The sequence below is a fragment of the Hemicordylus capensis genome, chromosome 3 (assembly GCF_027244095.1).
Source record: "Hemicordylus capensis ecotype Gifberg chromosome 3, rHemCap1.1.pri, whole genome shotgun sequence".
Taxonomy (NCBI): domain Eukaryota; kingdom Metazoa; phylum Chordata; class Lepidosauria; order Squamata; family Cordylidae; genus Hemicordylus; species Hemicordylus capensis.
In genome coordinates, this window is record NC_069659.1 from 34563565 (window position 1) to 34582656 (window position 19092).

At 43.4% G+C, this 19092-nt stretch overlaps 1 protein-coding gene across 5 annotated transcripts in view; it reads right to left on the reverse strand.

Moving 5' to 3' along the window:
• Positions 1-19092, reverse strand: part of LATS2 (large tumor suppressor kinase 2) — a 74028-nt gene that overhangs the window by 14290 nt on the left and 40646 nt on the right. The window contains exons 1-2 of one of the 5 annotated variants that reach the window (XM_053311478.1): positions 10935-10955; positions 1436-1599 (exon numbers count right to left, since the gene is read on the reverse strand). The exons of 3 other annotated variants lie outside the window; for them this stretch is intronic. The gene's annotated coding sequence lies outside the window, so the exon portion shown is untranslated. Of the gene's footprint in view, positions 1-1435; positions 1600-10934; positions 10956-19092 lie in introns of those variants that run through there. One more of the 5 variants, XM_053311477.1, reaches the window with a different exon arrangement.

A 19092-nucleotide genomic window follows, 5' to 3' on the forward strand; every position in this document is an offset into this window, starting at 1 on the left:
AGAGAGAGCGAAAGAACAAAAAAGGGAGGGGAAGAAAGACAGAGAGGAAGAGCAAGTGGAGGAGAGAGAAAAGGGGAGGGGGAGAGAGAAAGAAGGAAGGGCGAGGGATGGGCATGGGCCTGTCAACAGCCTGAAAGGAATAAATGGCCATGGCGGCAGCGAAGGGCCCGGTCAACTGTCATAGCTGCTTGGAGCTACAGAGGCCATTGACGGAGGAAGGGAGGCAGGCGAGGGACGGGCCCCAGCCTTTCAGCGTCCTAAGAGGAACATAAGAACAGCCCTGTTGGGTCAGGCCCAAGGCCCATCTAGTCCAGCATCATGTTTCACAAAGTGGCCCACCAAATGCTGCTGGAAGCCTACAGGCAGGAGCTGAGGGCATGCCTTCAAGCAGCTATGGTGGTGGTGGTGGCAGTGAGAAAGGGTGCTGGGTGCTAGTTAACTGCTGCTGCTACTCCTGCGGGGAGGAGCAGGAGCGGGGCTTGGGTGAAGGTGGGAAGGTCTCTGGGGTTAGGGGGCTGCAGCTTGGCCAATCGGCACCAGCAACACTGCAGCCTCAACCAAGAGGGATGAGGTGGATGGAGCAACCAAGAGGGGTGAGGGGATGAGGGGGATTGAAGCAATGGGATGATGGAGGAGGAGGAGGAGGAGGAGTGCAGCTCAGGTGAGGATGGAGAGAACTCTGAGGTGAGGGGGCTGTGGCGGGGGGTGAGGGGAGCAATCAAGTACTAGAGCGCAGATGCTCTGTGTAGGTTAACTAGTAAGTATAAATAAAGCAATGAGCAATCCTCCAAGTTAAGTTATAAGACTTCCAATAAGTTATTCGCAGCATAGTTTTGAAGAAAAAAAGCACTCACTTTCTTAAATGACACATGCCTGCATTGCAGCTGGTACCATCTTAGAAGAGGTATTCCCTTCTGCACAGGCTTTGTAAATACTCGTATGAAAAAAACAAAACCAAACCCCAATTTGAGGAACTTTTCAAAATTAAGAGCAATGAACCAATTAATTGACCAAATGTTTCAATGTGGAAATAAATGAGTTTTCCTATTAGATAAACAATATTGGGCCTTAGAAAGAAAAATATGTAAGAAATCCTAGAAGGCTACTCTATTCTGGAAACAATGGCACACTTATATTTCATAATGAACAACAGAACAGAGCTGACTGGAACCAGTGTATTGTAAATGTGCTCAAAACAACTGTACGACTTAGCAACCCAAGATACAAACACAAGAGAGCCAAATCTTAGCAACTCCTCCAAAACGGGCAGCATTCTGTTCCAAACTACATCTTCTCTGCCTAGTCATAAATAGTGCCTTCAAAAAAATAATAATAATACGGCTTCAGAAAGATTTGCATTAATTTAAAATAGAGTATGTGGGAGCAAATGTATAACAACGACGAATGTAAACAAACGAATGCCACACACACTTACAGCATATTCATAATCGAACAGTATAAGGAAAATTTGTTCACAGGGTCAGGCTGTTCATTTAAGAAAAGTACTGTTGCAGAATTGTATCTCTTGTTTGGTCAATCAAGATGAGAAAGAGGAAGCTTGATAGTGACAGGGAGCTTATTCCAGATATAGGCATGGAGCTGGATTTAGGAGAAGAAAAATATGAAGGTTATAATTAATTGACACGCATGAAACAGGGAAGATGAGAGAATAAATCTAGATTAGAGCAGGGTGGGCAGAAAGTAGACTGAAATAAACTAGTAGATCTGTAGATATATCCAACTGTTCAGTCACTATGTTGCACCTGGCTTCAACTGGCAGACATGAATGTTTACTTCGGATCAGGTTAGAATGAATGGTTGCAATGTCTGAAACAACTGCTCTTGGTTTATTCTAACCTACCTGAAATAAACTGTGTGCTTGCAATGTTTTTCAAGGCAGGGTTGCAAAATTGTGAACTTGCTTGTTCTGGCCATAGGGAACAATAGGGAGCTCCAAACAGCCCATTGTTGCCCATGGGTAGGTCCTAGAGACACCAAATTGGTTTGGGTGGTAGGGCATGATAGGTGCTATCTACCACCCATCCTGGGGGGAGGTGCGGTTTGGGAAAGGTTTTTTAAAATCTCCCACTTGCCCAATTCTTTTGTGGGTTGGGTGGCAGGTAACACCCATCGTGCCCTACTAGCCAACCCACATTGGTAAGCCTAGAACCTACCCATAGAGAACAATGGGGTGTTTTCAAGTTCCGGCTTGGGCAGGTCTTCCAATGAATCAATTCAAGGATTTTGCTATTCATTTTGAGCTTGAAACAAACTGCAAAATCCAATTAATGCACATCCCTAACCAAGATAGTTCAGTGTGAGTTACGGAACACAATTTATTTCAAGTAGGTTAGACTAATAACAGCTATGCTTATTGCTCCCAATTGTGACCTTTGGTTGCTTCATTAACAATACTGGTAATAGAAATAACAGTTTGGACATCATAACCAGTCTTGGTTTATTGTAACCCAAATTGGAAGTACAGGTGAAACTCAGAAAATTAGAATATCGTGCAAAAGTCCATTAATTTCAGTAATGCAAATTAAAAGGTGAAACTGATATATGAGACAGACGCATTACATGCAAAGCGACATAAGTCAAGCCTTAATTTGTTATAATTGTGATGATCATGGCGTACAGCTCATGAAAACCCCAAATCCACAATCCCAGAAAATTAGAATATTACATGGAACCAAGAAGACAAGGATTGTAGAACAGAACAATATCGGACCTCTGAAAAGTATACAGTGTACTGTGCTTGATTGGCCAGCAAACTCGCCTGACCTGACCCCATAGAGAATCTATGGGGCATTGCCAAGAGAAGGATGAGAGACATGAGACCAAACAATGCAGAAGAGCTGAAGGCCGCTAATGAAGCATCCTGGTCTTCCATAACACCTCATCAGTGCCAAAGGCTGATAGCATCCATGCCACGCTGCATTGAGGCAGTAATTGCTGCAAAAGGGGCCCAAACCAAGTACTGAATACATATGCATGCTTATACTTTTCAGAGGTCTGATACTGTTCTATTCTACAATCCTTGTCTTCTTGGTTCCATGTAATATTCTAATTTTCTGGGATTGTGGATTTGGGGTTTTCATGAGCTGTACACCATGATCATCACAATTATAACAAATTAAAGCTTGACTTATCTTGCTTTGCATGTAATGCGTCTGTCTCATATATCAGTTTCACCTTTTAATTTGCATTACTGAAATTAATGGACTTTTGCACGATATTCTAATTTTCCGAGTTTCACCTGTAGATGCTCACACAGGTATGGGAGGGGGAGTTTGTGCTCCTAAGGTGCAGGCTTGGGACATCATGTGGAACCATGGTTATCTCTCTCCTGATGTATGTTGGCTTACATTCCTTTCCCATCGAATCTCTACCAGTTTTTGGTGAGAGTTGGCCAAGTAGTTGTCCTATTCAAGCCACTGAAGTTCAGTGGGATTATTCTTTAGTATTTGGAAAGTAGCAGATAAAGAGCACAATCCACCAGGAACCTCCTCTCCTATTTGAGCCCCATGGTAGCACCTGGAACTTGTGCAAGAACGGAACTCCAACCTACTGTCACTTTAATACGGCTTGATGAAGTGAAATTCATGGTGGATCATGTCCATAGAGATAACTACTTCATTTTACCCCAGAATGCATGATGGAGAGAAATATAAATAAATGCCGAAAACTGGAATAGTAGTGGCCTTTCTCATTGCTGCCAGGTGAATTTCAGCGAAGAAGGAAAGGGGGCAGCCTCACCAGCAAAAGCAAATGCCACAAGTTCAGTCAACTCCAACATCCCAAGAAAAAAAAGGTTATTACTGAAAAGCCAGCGGAGAGATTTCTGTGCATTCCTCACCTGAATACTCTGTACACTGAAATCAAATAACTGTGGATTGCTTCCCCTGTTTTAGCCTCTGTGCTGGCTTCCCTCTCCCTCCCCCTACTTATGCTGGCAGAGCGTAGGATTCTAGTTGTTTTATAAGGCTGTCCAGCAACATTTTTCATTGAAAAAAGATGCTGGTTGCCAAAACATATTAATATTTATCGTCATGAGTAATGATTGCTCAAGAAGTTATGGAAAGATTCCTCCCTTTCCAAACCGACCCCCACCCACTCCTTAAAGCCCAGTACCTCTAGGAGACAATAGGCCCTTCAAGGTCTGGACAAAGGACATTAATTGCTAACAGCCACAAAAAATTAATAACTGCTTTTCCATTCACAAAGAAGGATGGGTGACAGATGCAGGAAACAGATAAAGAATTCCTTTAGGGAGGAGACTGAAGTAGTATCATGCCAGGCTGCCATCTCCAGGAGAGAAACAAGATTTGACCTTTTAAGGCAAGCCTATTGTTGGAGGAGTTATTTGTGGTGCTAAATATCTGGGAACCCTGAAGCCTCTGGGAGACAATTTTACAGTCAATGCGTATATAGGACACAGAATGCCTTGTATTTCTGGGCTATTTTATCACAGAAGCATTATCTTAGACTGTGCAGGAGATGGCAATGGTAAACCCCTCCTGTATTCTACCAAAGACAACCACAGGGCTCTGTGGTCACCAGGAGTCGACACCGATGGCACACTTTACCTTTACTAAAGCAATATACTCCAGTATCCTTTCTCTGCTGGGACATGTACCTGACAGTGTTTTGAAATTACACATGCAAAATAATTTACTGCAGGCGTTCCTTCCAAAACTTGGCTCCCCAGATGTTGTTGGACTACAATTCCCATAATCCCCAGCGACAATAGCCAAAGGAATTGTAGTCCACACTAAAATATTTACTGCAGGGGTTCTCAAACTTGGGTCCCCATATCTTGTTCCCAGCCAAATGGCTGAAGGAGTTGTAAAGGTAGAGTGTGCTGTCAAGTCGGTGTCAACTCCTGGTGACCACAGAGCCCTGTGGTTGTCTTTGGTAGAATACAGGAGGGATTTACCATTGCCATCTCCCGCACGGTATGAGATGATGCCTTTCAGCATCTTCCTATATCACTGCTGCCCATTATAGATGTTTCCCATAGTCTGGGGAACATACTAGTGGGGATTTGAACTGGCAACCTCTGGCTTGCTAGTCATTTCCTCACTGCACCATTAGGTGGCTGAAGAGGTTTTAGTCCACATTAAAATATTTATGGCAGAGGTTCTCAGCCACGGGTCCTCAGATATTGTTGGACTACAACTCCCATCATCCCCAGTCACACTGTGGCTAGGGATGATGGCAGCTGTAATCCAACAACATATGGATTTGTTTGAGGACCCCACATCTACTGAATTTGCTTCAGTCAATAGTTACCCAAAAAAGTGTCTTCTAAACTTGGGATAGTGAACTGGTGGCCCATAAGTTGCATCGGCCCCTTCCATCCCTCCTAGTACCAACAGGAGCATGAGGCATCATTTGTTACCTGGCCAGCTCCTCTCCCACTAGGAAATGAGAATTCCTCCCTCAGAAAGCTCTGTGGAAACACAAAGGTCTCTGGATTGACCTCTCAACTGCTGAAGGTCAGAGACCGAAGTTTGATAATACTTGATCTGTTGAAGTTGCTTCTAACACTACACTGCAGCCCCAAAAACGTGTCTTCTAAGGTCCTTCAGCCTGTGGCACTGGTCCTTCTAAAGTCCTTCAGCCTCTATCTGGCCAACTTACTTGAGGTGGGATGGCCACAGATGATGGCATGGCTAGGTGGGATGGCCAGATGATGGCACTGCTAGGGAGAGCCCAGTCCCCCAGGCTGAAGTAGTTGGTGGTTGCTGTTCTAAAAAAAACAAAAAACTCAGCCTTTGGTGTACTGCCAGTGGCGAAGAAGGTTACACAACTATGAGACCTTTGCATGTGCCTTTGCTGTTGAAACACGATGCTGTTACTAAACGCTACATTCAGCTGATGTTAGTAGTTGCAGCCACAAGGCATACCAGAAGGGATGGTTTGTCAGATTTGTTGGGGCCAAGTCAACAGTATAAATCTAGACTTTTGTTTAGGCAACCCTGCTTGCTCATAAGAATGTCCCAAGTGATTTTCAGCCCGATGAATACGGGACAAAGTGTTGCTGATCTCATTAAACTTGAAGATAAAAGCATCTGTTTCGCACCATTGGTGTTCTCAGTGCTAAAGTCTATTTGGAAAGAAGATGAAGAAAAAGCATTACTGGGTTGTATGGAGAACCAGTATAAACTACTACTATCATGAATATTTATATACTGCTCTTCAGCCCAAGTTCTCAAAGTGGTTTACATAGAAAAACAAATACATGAAGTATAAAGCCCACCAACAAAAGGGCCAGTTTGATGCAGTCCCCAGTACACAATTATAGAGGAGGCACACTGAGATAGTACACTTCGTAACTTCCTCTGTGGATGTCCCGATGCCCTCCTAGGAACATAGGAAACTGCCTTATACAGAGCCAGACCATTGATCCACCTAGCTCAATACCGTCTACATTGACTGGCAGCAGCTCTCTGTCGTTTCAGGCAGGAGGCTCTCCCAGCCCCACCCGGAGATGCACGGATCTTCTGCCTGCAGAGCAGATGCTCTACCATTGAGCTATGGCCCCATCCCCTAGCATGTCCCATGATTTTCATCTAAATCAGGCCTGCTTAACTTAGGCCCCCCCCCAGCTGTTTTTGAACTACAACCCCCATAATCCCCAGCCACAAGGGCCAATAGCCAGGAATTATGGGAATTGTAGGCCAACATCTGCAGGAGGGCCAAAGTTGAGTAGTCCTGAATAGTCCCTATAAATAGCCTTGTGTTGCTGTTGCTGTTGTTATTATTTAGTGTTAGCACAATGTCCGTGCTATGTTATGTTCATGTTAGCCCCTCCGTTTATTTTTTGTTGCTGCTACTAAGACTGCATAAAATGGAGCTCAATAACGGTGTGTGCGCTTTATTTATTTATTTATTTATTTATTTATTTATTTATTTATTTTTGGCTTAGCTTCTGAAATAAATGGCAATTTCTCATAGCTGGCTGTTTGGAAAGGACAGACAACAAACTTAGCTACTCTTAAAATAGTAGGACATTACACCTTATTGAGTCTCGTTCCCAACTAGAGACACTCTCCCTGTGTTCAGATGTCAAGAGCGCATATCACAAATAGCAGCCATTCATTCATACACGCACGCATGCATGCACACTCTCAATAGCACCTTGACCCCAACTTTCAGGGCAAGTAATCTGTCTGGATGGCACTTTTAATGAACTGCTGCGATGAGGCGATTGCTCTTCATTAGCATCAGTGATGCATTTGCTAATTTTACCACAAGCGTGCTAGCCAAACATTCATTTGGCTGACATTACATTTATAAAAAGTACCAATCAATATGCCAACCGTTTCAGTACTGCAGCCACTAATGCAGAAGCGAGGAGTTTCTATTCATTCCCTCCCAGTTGCTACAAAGAGAATAGCATGTGTAAATTCTGTGTTGTTTACAAATCTTCATAGGATTCAACAACCCTGTGAAGCTAGGAGTAAAGAAATACTTCAGCTGTATGTACAGATCAGAAGTTGCACGTTACTGGACTAGCTGCCCATAGAAAAACAAGCATATTAAATATGGAAAGGCCCCTCTGATGGTATGTTGCAAAACCTTGTATAAATATACTATGCCTTACAACTCACTGAGCTGAACTTTAAAGAACTGTTCCACACTTGCAAAATACCTAATATTAATAATGCAATAACAACGAAGAGTCTTGTAGCACCTTAAAGGACTAATCAATTTATTTCGGTATAAGCTTTCATAGACCTGAATCTACATCATCAGATGCATGAATTTTATATTCAACCTGAAGGAACAGTAGCCCTATTCAGATATTATGTTGTAAGAGTGTACAGATGCCTGTACACTAGTATATGTTTGTGTGAATGACTGTGCCTTCGTTCATTTTTAAAATGAACCTGGGTACAGGGCCCTCAACTGCATATACAGATAGGAAACGTGCTACTGCACCTGTAACATAAATGTGGGAATAACTGTACCATATACAGATCTGTGCCTGTGTACACTGTATACTCATATGAATGTTGAAATTAACATCTGAATAGGGCTCTTATCTATATCTGTATCCAACAGTTGTTTTCAGGAGCTCAAAGAAATACTTGTGAAGTTCCAGGTCTGGCCAAGCCTCTACAAGCGTTACTTCAGAAAGGAAATAGAAACACATCAGGTGCTCTCAGAACATTCCATATGAAAATGCAGCAAACTTCCTTGTATCACCTCTCCATTTTGGACAATAGTCTCTTTGAGCTAGCCACGACTAAACATCTTACATAAGAAACAGGAGGAAACGTTCAGTTCTTCATGTTAGACTTGTGTATTATGCAAGTATACTTGAAAGAACAAATGAAAACTTATAGTAAGGTGATCACACCTTTTTTGGTTTGGTACCTGGCTGTGGAAAGGATATCATTTCAATGTCATTGCTTTCTGGACTCAAAGTTTACAAGAAGAAATGCAGAGTTAGGATAAGCATGAACACAGCCATATTGTGTTTTTAATTGGAGTTTTGTGTACATGCGGAGAATTTGCCTGGGGAGACACCCTGAGGCACAGAAAAACTCTGGAATCTCAAATGCACCAGGTTGTTATCTAATTTGCATAAGATCAGTTTTAATCTAGGGCCCTATCAACCCCCAGCACAGTACCTCCAGTGACTGTTGCTGATGTCTATCTTGTGGTTTTTTTTAAGAATGTGAGCCCTTTGGAGACAGAGAGCCATCTTATTTATTATTTCTCTATGTAAACCGCCCTGAGCCATTTTTGGAAGGGCGGTATAGAAATTGAATTAATAATAATAATAATAATAATAATAATAATAATAATATTATTATTATTATTAATCATCATCATCATCCTCATCCTCACAGGCCAGTAGAAGACAGTTTACAGAGCAAACATGATTGGAGACTGCCCTTCCTGCAACCTTCCAGATGACTGTTGCCTCAGAAGAAACATGCTCTAGAGATGAGTGGGCCTTCCACAAAGTGCCACTTAGGGTCCCCCTAAGGTTTGTGGGTGCCCTAGGGGCTTATATTAGGAACAATGGTGGTGTATGTCTCTCTCACACACACACATTTTACTGCCAGCTGCACTCCTGCTCAGTGCCAAGCAACTGGAACTGGCAGTTGTCATCTTATCTTCCACAATTCCCCAGACATTGCTTGATTCCCCGGCAGTGTGTGGTATAAAATGGCAGCTGCCACAAAAATATGGTGGTGACCATTTCCCCCACAACGCCCTTGAGCCGCACAATGATTGGGGCATGGCAAGAAATCAAGATGGTCGCCACCACCCACATTGCACTGAGGAGCATCATTTAAAAAGGGATGGTGGCGGTCAGGTGTTAGGAGTGGGTCGTACTTCGGTGCAGCTGCCTGAGTGTGCTGTGTACTGACACCAGACCAGAGAAGAAAGGTAGCAGAGCCAACTGCTTCTCTCAGCAGCCCCCAAGGCCTACCACCAAACTTGAGGTTGCACACCAAGACATTTTAGCTGCTCACGTCACTGCTCACTTTTAATTCTTGTTAATCTTGTGCTTTTATTATTGTGTGCTTCTGTATTTTCTAAACTGCATTGGGAACACAGCTAAGTTGTGGTATATACATATATTAAATAAATAAAAGTGAAACAGTTCCATCCATACTGCCTCAGAAATGCTTTTGAAGGGAACCTTCATTTCTCTGAACCAGTGTCCACTGGTCTTGTGAAATGATGGTCAGGAAAGGGGCCATGGCTCAGTGTAAGTGCACCAGCTTTGCATGCAGGTGGTCTTAGGTTCAATCCCCAGCCTCTCCAGATAGTGCTGGGAAAGATTCCTGCTTGAAATCCTGGAGAGTGTTGTCAGTGCAGACAATACTGAGCTAAATGCATCAGTGGTCTGACTCAGTAGAAAGCAGCCTCCTGTGTTCATTATACTAGGGAAAGTGGTAGAATGCCTGCTTTCCACATCTCTCACACTGAAGTTTTTTTTTTTTTTACTCAAGTGGCCCCTGCCGGAGACCCCTTGGAGATCCTCACATTGAAGTTTTTTTGTTTTGTTTTTTAAAACCAAAGTGCCCCCCCTCACTTGAAAAATAGTGGAGGTCTCTGGGCTAGATGGACCAATGGTTTGACTCTTCCCAAAGACATCTCACAACCTGGGTGGACCTGAGTACTAAGAGCAAAGAGGGCCATTTCAAACATATTGCCTCAACCACTTAGCAGAAAGGCCCTGCCCATGATGTATAATGTGATGTTGCTGAACAGTGGACAAAGCTTGGCATTAGGTAGGCTGGCACTAGATAAGGAGTCATTATTCGCTTTTAGAAAGGCAGGCAATAAAAGACATGGACTCAGGCTCTTCTCATGCTAGTAGTATGCATCAAAGTGTGTGCTTGTGAATGTATAATTGGACGGGGGTAGGCGGCGGGTGGGGGGGAGAGAATTAAAGGTTGGTGGTCTGCAGATGTCTGTATATCAAGCACAAGGTAGTGTTCTTCTACTATATTTTAACTTGCAAATGTTTGCTTTGAATTCCTCAGGGTTAGAGGGTAGTTAGTACTTTCATGTCAGTGTTATTTCTATTTTTAATGCCCCTTCTAGGAATACTTTAATGGGGCCATTAAACCCTTCAGGATAGCTAGCTTGAATGCATGTATCAATCCAAAATGAGTGATTCTTGCACTATTTCTTTTTTAAAGCACCAGAGTGTTAACCTAAGTATTCTTTTTAAAAAGCCGAAGAAACTACTCTCTTTCCTGTTCAAGGACTGTTTTGTTCTGCAGTGGAATTTATTAATATATCTCTTTACTCATTTTATTATTTTAATTGCTTCACTCTGAATTGTTTTTGGCTTTATTCTGTGAAATTTGTTTTTTCACAGAATAGAGATGTATATATCAGGCATTAAATAAATATTATAAAAACAAACAAACAAACATGCTCTTTAGGCTCACTTCTTCTCTCCTGCCCTCAGAGCAAGATGATCCCATTAATGCCCAATGTGTCCTTTGAATTTCAATGGGACTACTCCAAGTAATTTTCCTCATCATGTAGGCCAGTAATCTTCACAACAAATCTGTAAAGGAGGTCAGTACAGGTGGCCCTCATTATCCATAGTCCTAGCACCCATGGTTTCACATATCCACAGCTGACCTGACCTCGTTAAGTGTGGTTTTAAAAAATACTCAAAATCCACCTATCCGTGGTTCCTGGGTGGCCGGAAATGACCTTGGAGGTCATTTTGCTAAACATTTTGTGGCTCTTTTGTAAAAATAAAAATATAAATTCCTGTGGGTTTTTGCAGAAAATTGGCCAAATTGGGGGTTGGGGGAGCATTGCTGGACAGAGCATGGCATGGTATATTATTTCCTCCCCCCCCGCCTCCTCCCTGCTTTTTTGCCCTTTTTATGATCCTGAGGAACCTAACCCCCCAATCCCTATTGCCTCAAGGTCTATTATCCACGGTTTAGTTATTGTTTAGTTATCGAGGAAACTGTCAGGAACAGAACCCCCATGGATAACGAAGGCCACCTGTATTAACCCCATATTGGGTGGAGCAGAGTTAGGGTGAAGAGCAGGGTTGATCAAGGTCACTACGTCAAGTGAGTTTGTGGCTGAGGTGACATTGGAACAGAAGTCCTCCTAGTCTAACAACCCACACTTTAGTCACTACACCCGCTCTAAAACTTGCTTTCAGCTGAACCAGCCAAGAAGACAGCTTTCTTGTAACTCATTATCTACAGTAAGTCTTGGCTTGATCAAGGCCAAAACAAAATTTACTAGGGAAATGAAAAGGATTATAGCCTGCGGTCTAGCAATGAGTGAATCCAGAAAACAGCACACAGGGAAGTGAAGATAGCAGATGGTGAATGGAACAGCAAAAGGGTGGGAGGTGCTGTGAGACGTATCCATGCAGGAGCAGGCAATGAGGAAAAGAGATAAGGGCTGGCAAGCAGTGAGAAGGAAGCACATAGGACCAGGCAGAATGGGCAGGAGCCAATCGGCAGGAGAATTGGCAGGAGCAGGAAACCAGAGGAACATGTTGCAGAGCTGGTGGGAGGGGGGATGTGGAGGCAACCTCTGTTGCACAGACTGGGATAGGGTAGCCATATTCTGGCTTTCCAAATCCGGGTGTCTAATTTGCATATTAGGTAAACTGGCTTGAAGATAATTTTTGAACAGAATAGTGACTGCACGTTTTACTCCATATCTCCGCTTCTACAAGGGCTAGAGAAAAAAAAATTTAAAAAGAAAGGAAGAAAGAAAGCAAGCAAGCTAAAATCTGGGTGAATCTGGGTAGGCTAAGCAATCTGGGTGAGATGCTTAAAATCCGGGTGAAACCCAGAATTTCGGGGGGCATGGCAACCCTAGAGTGGGAGGACTTGTGACATGGCTCTATTTATGGCAGAGGGCCAATGGGATAATTCCTTTTTGCTACCAAATCTTAGCCCAACATTCCTTAGGTTTTGAAATGGAAAGGAACTGGAGATCTGGAGCAGCCAATTCCCTGTGCCCAAGCCTGGCACTCCAACCAAATCCCCTGCAAAATCCCTACATGAACCATACAAAATCACAAGCCACAATATGACTGCCCTCGTATTCATTTTAACAAAAAAACCCCTGACATTTCTGTTCCAGCAACATCCAAAGCAGCTAACAAAGGGCATATCGAATATAATGAAACAATTTAAAAAATAACCAAATAAGTAGAGAAAAGTTAAATTAGAACCAGCAGAATCAAAACAAACCAAGACAACAAGCAAGCGGCATTGTGCTCCTCTATTTATCCTGTTTGTGCATTTCACTTTGCAGAAGTTGAGTCCAGAAGGAGGTGGCATTAAAATTATATCCTTTTCACAAGGTATAAACCCATGAATGGTGTGATCAGCTTGCATATGTTTACGTTAGTTCTTTCCAACATGATTGCACGATACACAAGTCCAGCACACTACGTGTTGAACACTTCCAAATACTACTAATAAATGGCTATATTGGCTTCAAAAACAGAGAACTGTCTGCCTTGGGACAGCCAGAGTCCACACAACCCAGCTCTAGACTACAAGATTTTATTCTGAAAACAACTCAACAGTAGCAAATGACCTTTCCATGGGGAAAACTTTTGCAAGTAGCCCTCAGAGCCTGTTAAACCAGACTGAAGCCACTTCTAAGTATATGAACTTTAATAAGAAACAAGGGTTGCACTCAGAATATGGAATTGGGGGGGGGATAGGATGAAACTGGGAGTAAAGAAAGGAATACAGGAATTCAAAAGAAAATACAAAAAAGCAATTACTAACTGACAAACAATGAGTTTTACCTTAGTCTGTCAGTAGGCAGGTCCTTGGCTAAGAAAGCATTAATCTCTACAGCTTCTCCTGTGGATAGTGGAACACCCATTTGCAGATGGAAAAGGGTGAACACTGGCCATGAGGGAGGGGGTGAGCCGGGCTCAGGTGACAGTGGGTCTCACACCTGTCCAGTGTTCTCTCTAATCTTTTTCATCTGTGTGCAGAATGAGTTTTGTTCCGGGCGGCAGTATCAAGGCAGTGCATGCACACATATATTCAGAGTAGGACCTTCCTAATTCAACTGAGCGGATGCTCAGAGGACGCTCGGTCCTCTGAGCCCTTGACTGAGCGGACATAAAAAAACCGTGAGCGCACGCACATGCCTTAGAGGGAACATTGAACCTGTGCATAGTTCAAGGAGTATTCTAATTTCCTCCCCTCTGGGAGGTGAGATGCAAAGTGGCCCTATCTCCGGTGTTGGATAAGATTAGGGAATTAGTGCAGGGAGGGTCTGTGAGACGTTCTGTGAGACGTCGTGGATTGATGCTCTCTCGCTTCAAGAGGATGGAGGGATGCGTTTGTCACAGCTACACATTCCAAATAGTATCTCCCTTGGCTCTTTGCACATTTCTGAGGATGTTTACAGTTCATCTTATGGTATACTTGTTCCAGCTCATTTTTGCATAATCGATCATTGTGGCATGGGTGCAGTCTGCACCTCATCCCTTTTCCTGTCACTGAGTGGTGCTCTACTTCCTTTTATTCTACTTGAATTTTTAAAGATAACTCACAATATCCCCCATCCTGGCTATTGTTCTATCCTGCTTTCCTCATTGCTAGAGCCATTCAAGGATCCTAAACCAATGTGGCATGCTTCAATCCATTCAATGCAGAAACTTTGCAAATTTCTATCATTCATCTCTTTGGTTGTGGCTCTGAACTTGTTCAGTCCGGGTTGCTTCACTTCACCTCCCTCCATCTTTCTGGGCACACTGCATTAAAGGTTTTGATGGGTATATGGATATATAATTTATTTAAAATATTCATACCCCGCCCCTCCAGTGCACTACTGCTCGGGGCAGCTCTCAACAATAAGATAGATAGAAGATACAATAAAAGTAATAAAAATAACTAAATACAACAAAAAGTCAGATTAAAAACCACAATCATTATTAGGTCCGAATTAAAGGTTATTTTAAAAGCTAAAAACTGAAACTTATAAAAAGTTAAAAGAACCTACCAGATATAACAAAAAATGGAGCATTAAAAAGCCTCCTTTAAAAGGTGTGTTTTAAGATTTTTTAAAAAAACACTGAGGGAAGGAGCATGGTGAAGCTCTTCCGGGAGGGTGTTCCAAAGCCGAGGGGCCACAACTGAAAAGGCCCTGTCTCTAGTCCCTACCAAACAGATCTCTGTTAGTGGCGGGGCCATAAGCAAGGCCTGAGATGATGAGCAGAGGGCCCTGGCAGATTCATATGGGTGAATGCGGTCTGACAGGTACACCGGCCCCAAGCATGGGGACTGCTACTTGTGTGCAGTGGCTGACATTCTGGAGCATTGGCACAGTTGTGCAAGAGCACTGTTGTGTACTGACTGCCAAGTTGAACAAACATGATTGGCATGATAGCTAGCCATTATTCCAATGGCCCTCTGTCACACAACTATGTTTGCACAATTCTGTGATCTTGCACAAGAACACTCTTGCACAACTGCACAAATTTTCTGCTGCAAGGCAGATGGAGCGTTGTACTGTATGTCACCCACTGTAATTAAAAAGGAAAAAAGAGCCCATGATTTTGATAAAAAGAAGCATGTATGTATAAGAAATACAAAATGCACAGAAAAACAGCCAATGGTCAACATCCAGGAAAAGGCCATGATGGTGAAAGAGTCCTTCCCATCATGGAAATGGGGTGGGTGGGTGGGTTGCTGATTCCCCTTTCTCTCTGCAGCCCCTATGCCTGCTGAAAATATGTCCCTGAGGGTTGAGGGATCCTCACAGACCCCTCTGCCTCAGGGTTGGGGAACCCTTCAGGGACACATTTTCAGGAGGCACAGATGGGGGAAGGGGTAGATTGCCAAAAATCAACACCCGCCCCCCCCCCTGCACAATGGAAACTGCTCTCCCACTGGTGTGGTGTTGGTCTGCATGTCAGATAGCGTGGTGCTGTAGATAAGGAGTGTGGAGATTTGGGTTCAAGTCCTGGCTCTGCTATGAAGCTCACTGGGTGAGGTTTAGGACTGGCAAAAGGAAGTACATTTTCACACAATGTATAATCAACCTATGGGATTCACTGCTACAAGATGTGGCAACAGCCAACAGCCTGGTGGCTTTAAGAGAGGTTTAGATAATTCATGGAGGACAGGTCTATCAAAGGCTACTAGTCTGAGGGCTATAGGCCACTTCCAGCCTCAAAGGCCTCTAAATACCAGTGTCAGGGGAGTAGCAACAGAAGAGAGGGCATGCCCTCAGCTCATGCCTGTGGGTTTCTCAGAGGCATCTGGTGGGCCACTATGTGAAACAGGATGTTGGACTAGATAAGCCTTCGGCCTGATCCAGAAGGGCTTATCTTACGTTCTTATGGCTCACTCAGTGCCACTCCAATCAACTATGGATGGCATACACGGAATTACTGCATTTTCTTCTTGCAACAGCCCTGTGAGGTAGATTAGGTTGGAAAAAATATTAAGGGCGGGTAGAAGTGTGACGAGTCACCTTAGGTGGCACAGCGGGGAAATGCTTGACTAACAAGCAGAAAGGTGCCGGTTCAAATTCCCACTGGTACTATATCAGGCAGCAACGATGTAGGAAGATGCTGAAAGGCATCATCTCATACTGCATGGGAGGAGGCAATGGTAAACCCCTCCTGTAATCTACCAAAGAAAACCACAGGGCTCTGTGGACTCCAGGAGTCAAAACCGACATGACGGCACACTTTACCTTTAGAAGTGTGACAGATTAGTACCAGACACAACTGGAATGAAAGTGAAATATGGAGTGCAGGCTGAAGTTATTTATCAGAAATGAGTAACCCCCTTCCAGGGAAGGCCTTTCAACAAGCAAGGTGTGGTGGTTGCCTCCAGTAGCAGTTTATTGGAGTGCTAATGAGGCAGCAAGATGTCCTCCTGCCCCGTTTTTTTGTTTTGTTTTGTTTTGTTTAAAAGAAAACGCAGGAAAGAGGGGGTGGAGAGTGGCATGTGGCACCTTGCACAGAAGTTTTGAGCCACCACTGACCCCACTGCATTACTAGCCACTTCAAGCACAGCCTTTGCCCTCTGAATGAAAGGCCACATTCAGCCCTGATCAAATTCCACCGAAAGAAACCAAGAGATTTTGCACCAGTTTCAAGGGGAAAGAGATTGCATTCAGGAAGATACAACTGCAAGCAGGACACACCAAATGAAACAGAAATAAGGGAACATTCAAGCAGAAGAGGAATGGGGAACAGAACTCATTGAATCAATTGGATTTATTTCCTTCCTACAGTCAGAGCAGCTGAAAGCTCCACTTGGAATTCAGACTATCAGCATACAAGTCTACTACAACGGAGGCTTTTTAATTAATATACTATCAACACTGTCTGTTTGGCTCTGCCTTCCAAAACCATAGGATAAAATCTGAGTTGCTTGGCCATGGCTGGAGGCAAAAGTAACAGCTGGATAAAATGTCTAAAAGGTCAGGCTTTTTCAACAGAGCAGCTGCAGCAAAATTACTCAAATTCTTTTTCCTTTTTGTTTTGTTTTTTTGTCTACAGCTGACCAAGAATAAGCTTCTACAAGACGATGATATATACCTTGTATATATGCAATATACCTGTTCCTGAACTGAGCTTCTCAGGGACAGAGGATAAATAACTGAGTCAGATAGAGGTGATGAGATATGATGTTCTAAACTGTCTGGGAAAATTAAAAATTTAACAAATTGCCTGGGCCAGATGGTATCCTCCCAAGAGTCCTTAAAGAACTCAGATGTGAAACTGCTGACCCCCTTGCAAAGATATGTAACTTATCCCTACAATCTGTACCAGAAGACTAGGAAGTAGCCAATGTAACACTTATTTTCAAAAAGGGATCCAGGGTGGATCCAGGAAATTACAGTCTGGTTAGCTTAACGCCTGTACCGGGGAAATTGATGGAAAGCGTTCTTAAAGAGAAGATTTTTAAGCATACAGAAGAACAGGCTCGCTCTCCCTGAAGGACAACCAGAATGGCTTCTGCAAAGGTAAATCTTGCCTCACCAAACTTTAGGAGTTCTTTGAGAGTATCAACAGGCATGTGGCTAAAGGTGATCTAGTTGACACAGTATGTTTGGACTTCCAAAAAGCTTTTGACCAAGTTCTTTATCAAAGACTCTTGAGACAACTTAGAAGTCATGGGATAAGGGAACTGGTTCATGTGTTGATTGGTAACTGGTTGAAGGACAGGAAACAGAGAGTAGGTATTAATGGAGAGTTTTCACAATGGAGGGAAGTAAGAAGTGGGGTCCCCCGGGGATCTGTACAGGGACCAGTGTTTTTTAATTTATTCATAAATGATCTAGCAGCTGGGTTAAATAACGAGGTGGTCAAATTTGCATTGGTGGTCAAATGACACCAATCTATTTAGGGTAGTAAAATCTAAAAGAGATTGCACGGAGCTCCAAAAGGATTTCTCCAAACTGGGGGAGTGGGCAACAAAATAGGAGATGCGGTTCAATGTTAGCAAGTGTAAAGTGATGCATATTGGGGCAAAAACCTGCAGCTTTACATATATGCTGATAGGATCTGAGCTGTCAGTGATTGACCAGGAGATGGATCTTGGGGTTGTGGTGGACTGTTAAAAGCGTTGACAAAATGTGCGAGAGCTGTGGAAAAGGCCAATTCCATGCTTGGAACATTAGGAAGAGGATTGAAAAATATAACTGCTAATATCATAAGGCCCCTATACAAATCTATAGTGCGGCCACATTTGGAGTACTGTGTACTCCAAATTTTGAGCTCACCATACCTCAAAAATGACGTTATAGAACTGGAGAAGGTGCAGAAGAGAACAACCAAGATTATCAAAGGCCTAGAGCACCTTCCTTATGGGGCAAAGCTACAACACCTGGGGCTTTTTGTTAAGACAACTGAAGGGTGACACAATAGAAGTCTATAAAATTATGCATGGTGTGGAGAGAGAGAAATTTCTCTCTCTCTTCCATATCACTAGAACCAGGGGTCATCCCATGAAACTGACCGCCAATAAATTTAGGACCAATTAAAAAAGTACTTTTTCACACAATGCATAACTTAACCTATGGAATTCTCTGCCACAAGATGTAGTGAGATCCACCAACATGGATGGCTTTAAGAAGAGCTTGGATAAATTATTGAGGACAATGGCTTCTAGTCTGAGGGCTATAGGCCCCCTCCAGCCACAGAGGCAAGATGCCTCTGAATACCAGTTGCAGGGGAACAACAGCAGGAGAGAGCACACGCCCTCAGCACTTGCCTGTGGGCTCCCCAGAGGCATCTGGTGGGCCACTGTGTGAAACAGGATGCTGGACTAGATAGGCCTTGTGGCTGATCCAACAGGACTGTTCTTATGTATACCTTGAGTGAACAGCAGCTGCAGGTGCTTCATCATGGGAAAACGGGGGGGGGGGGGGTTGTATATCCATATTGCATGCATATCGAGCTTGCTTTCCTGTCATTCCAGGACTGAGATAGATGTTATGGGAAGAAGAAGAAAAAGAATAGGACCATATCATCTTTTCCTCTCCTTGCTAAAAACAAATGATGCAAAACCGCTGCACCTGGTGGCTGACATCCATAGTAATGCTGCACTAGTGCAAACATGCTGC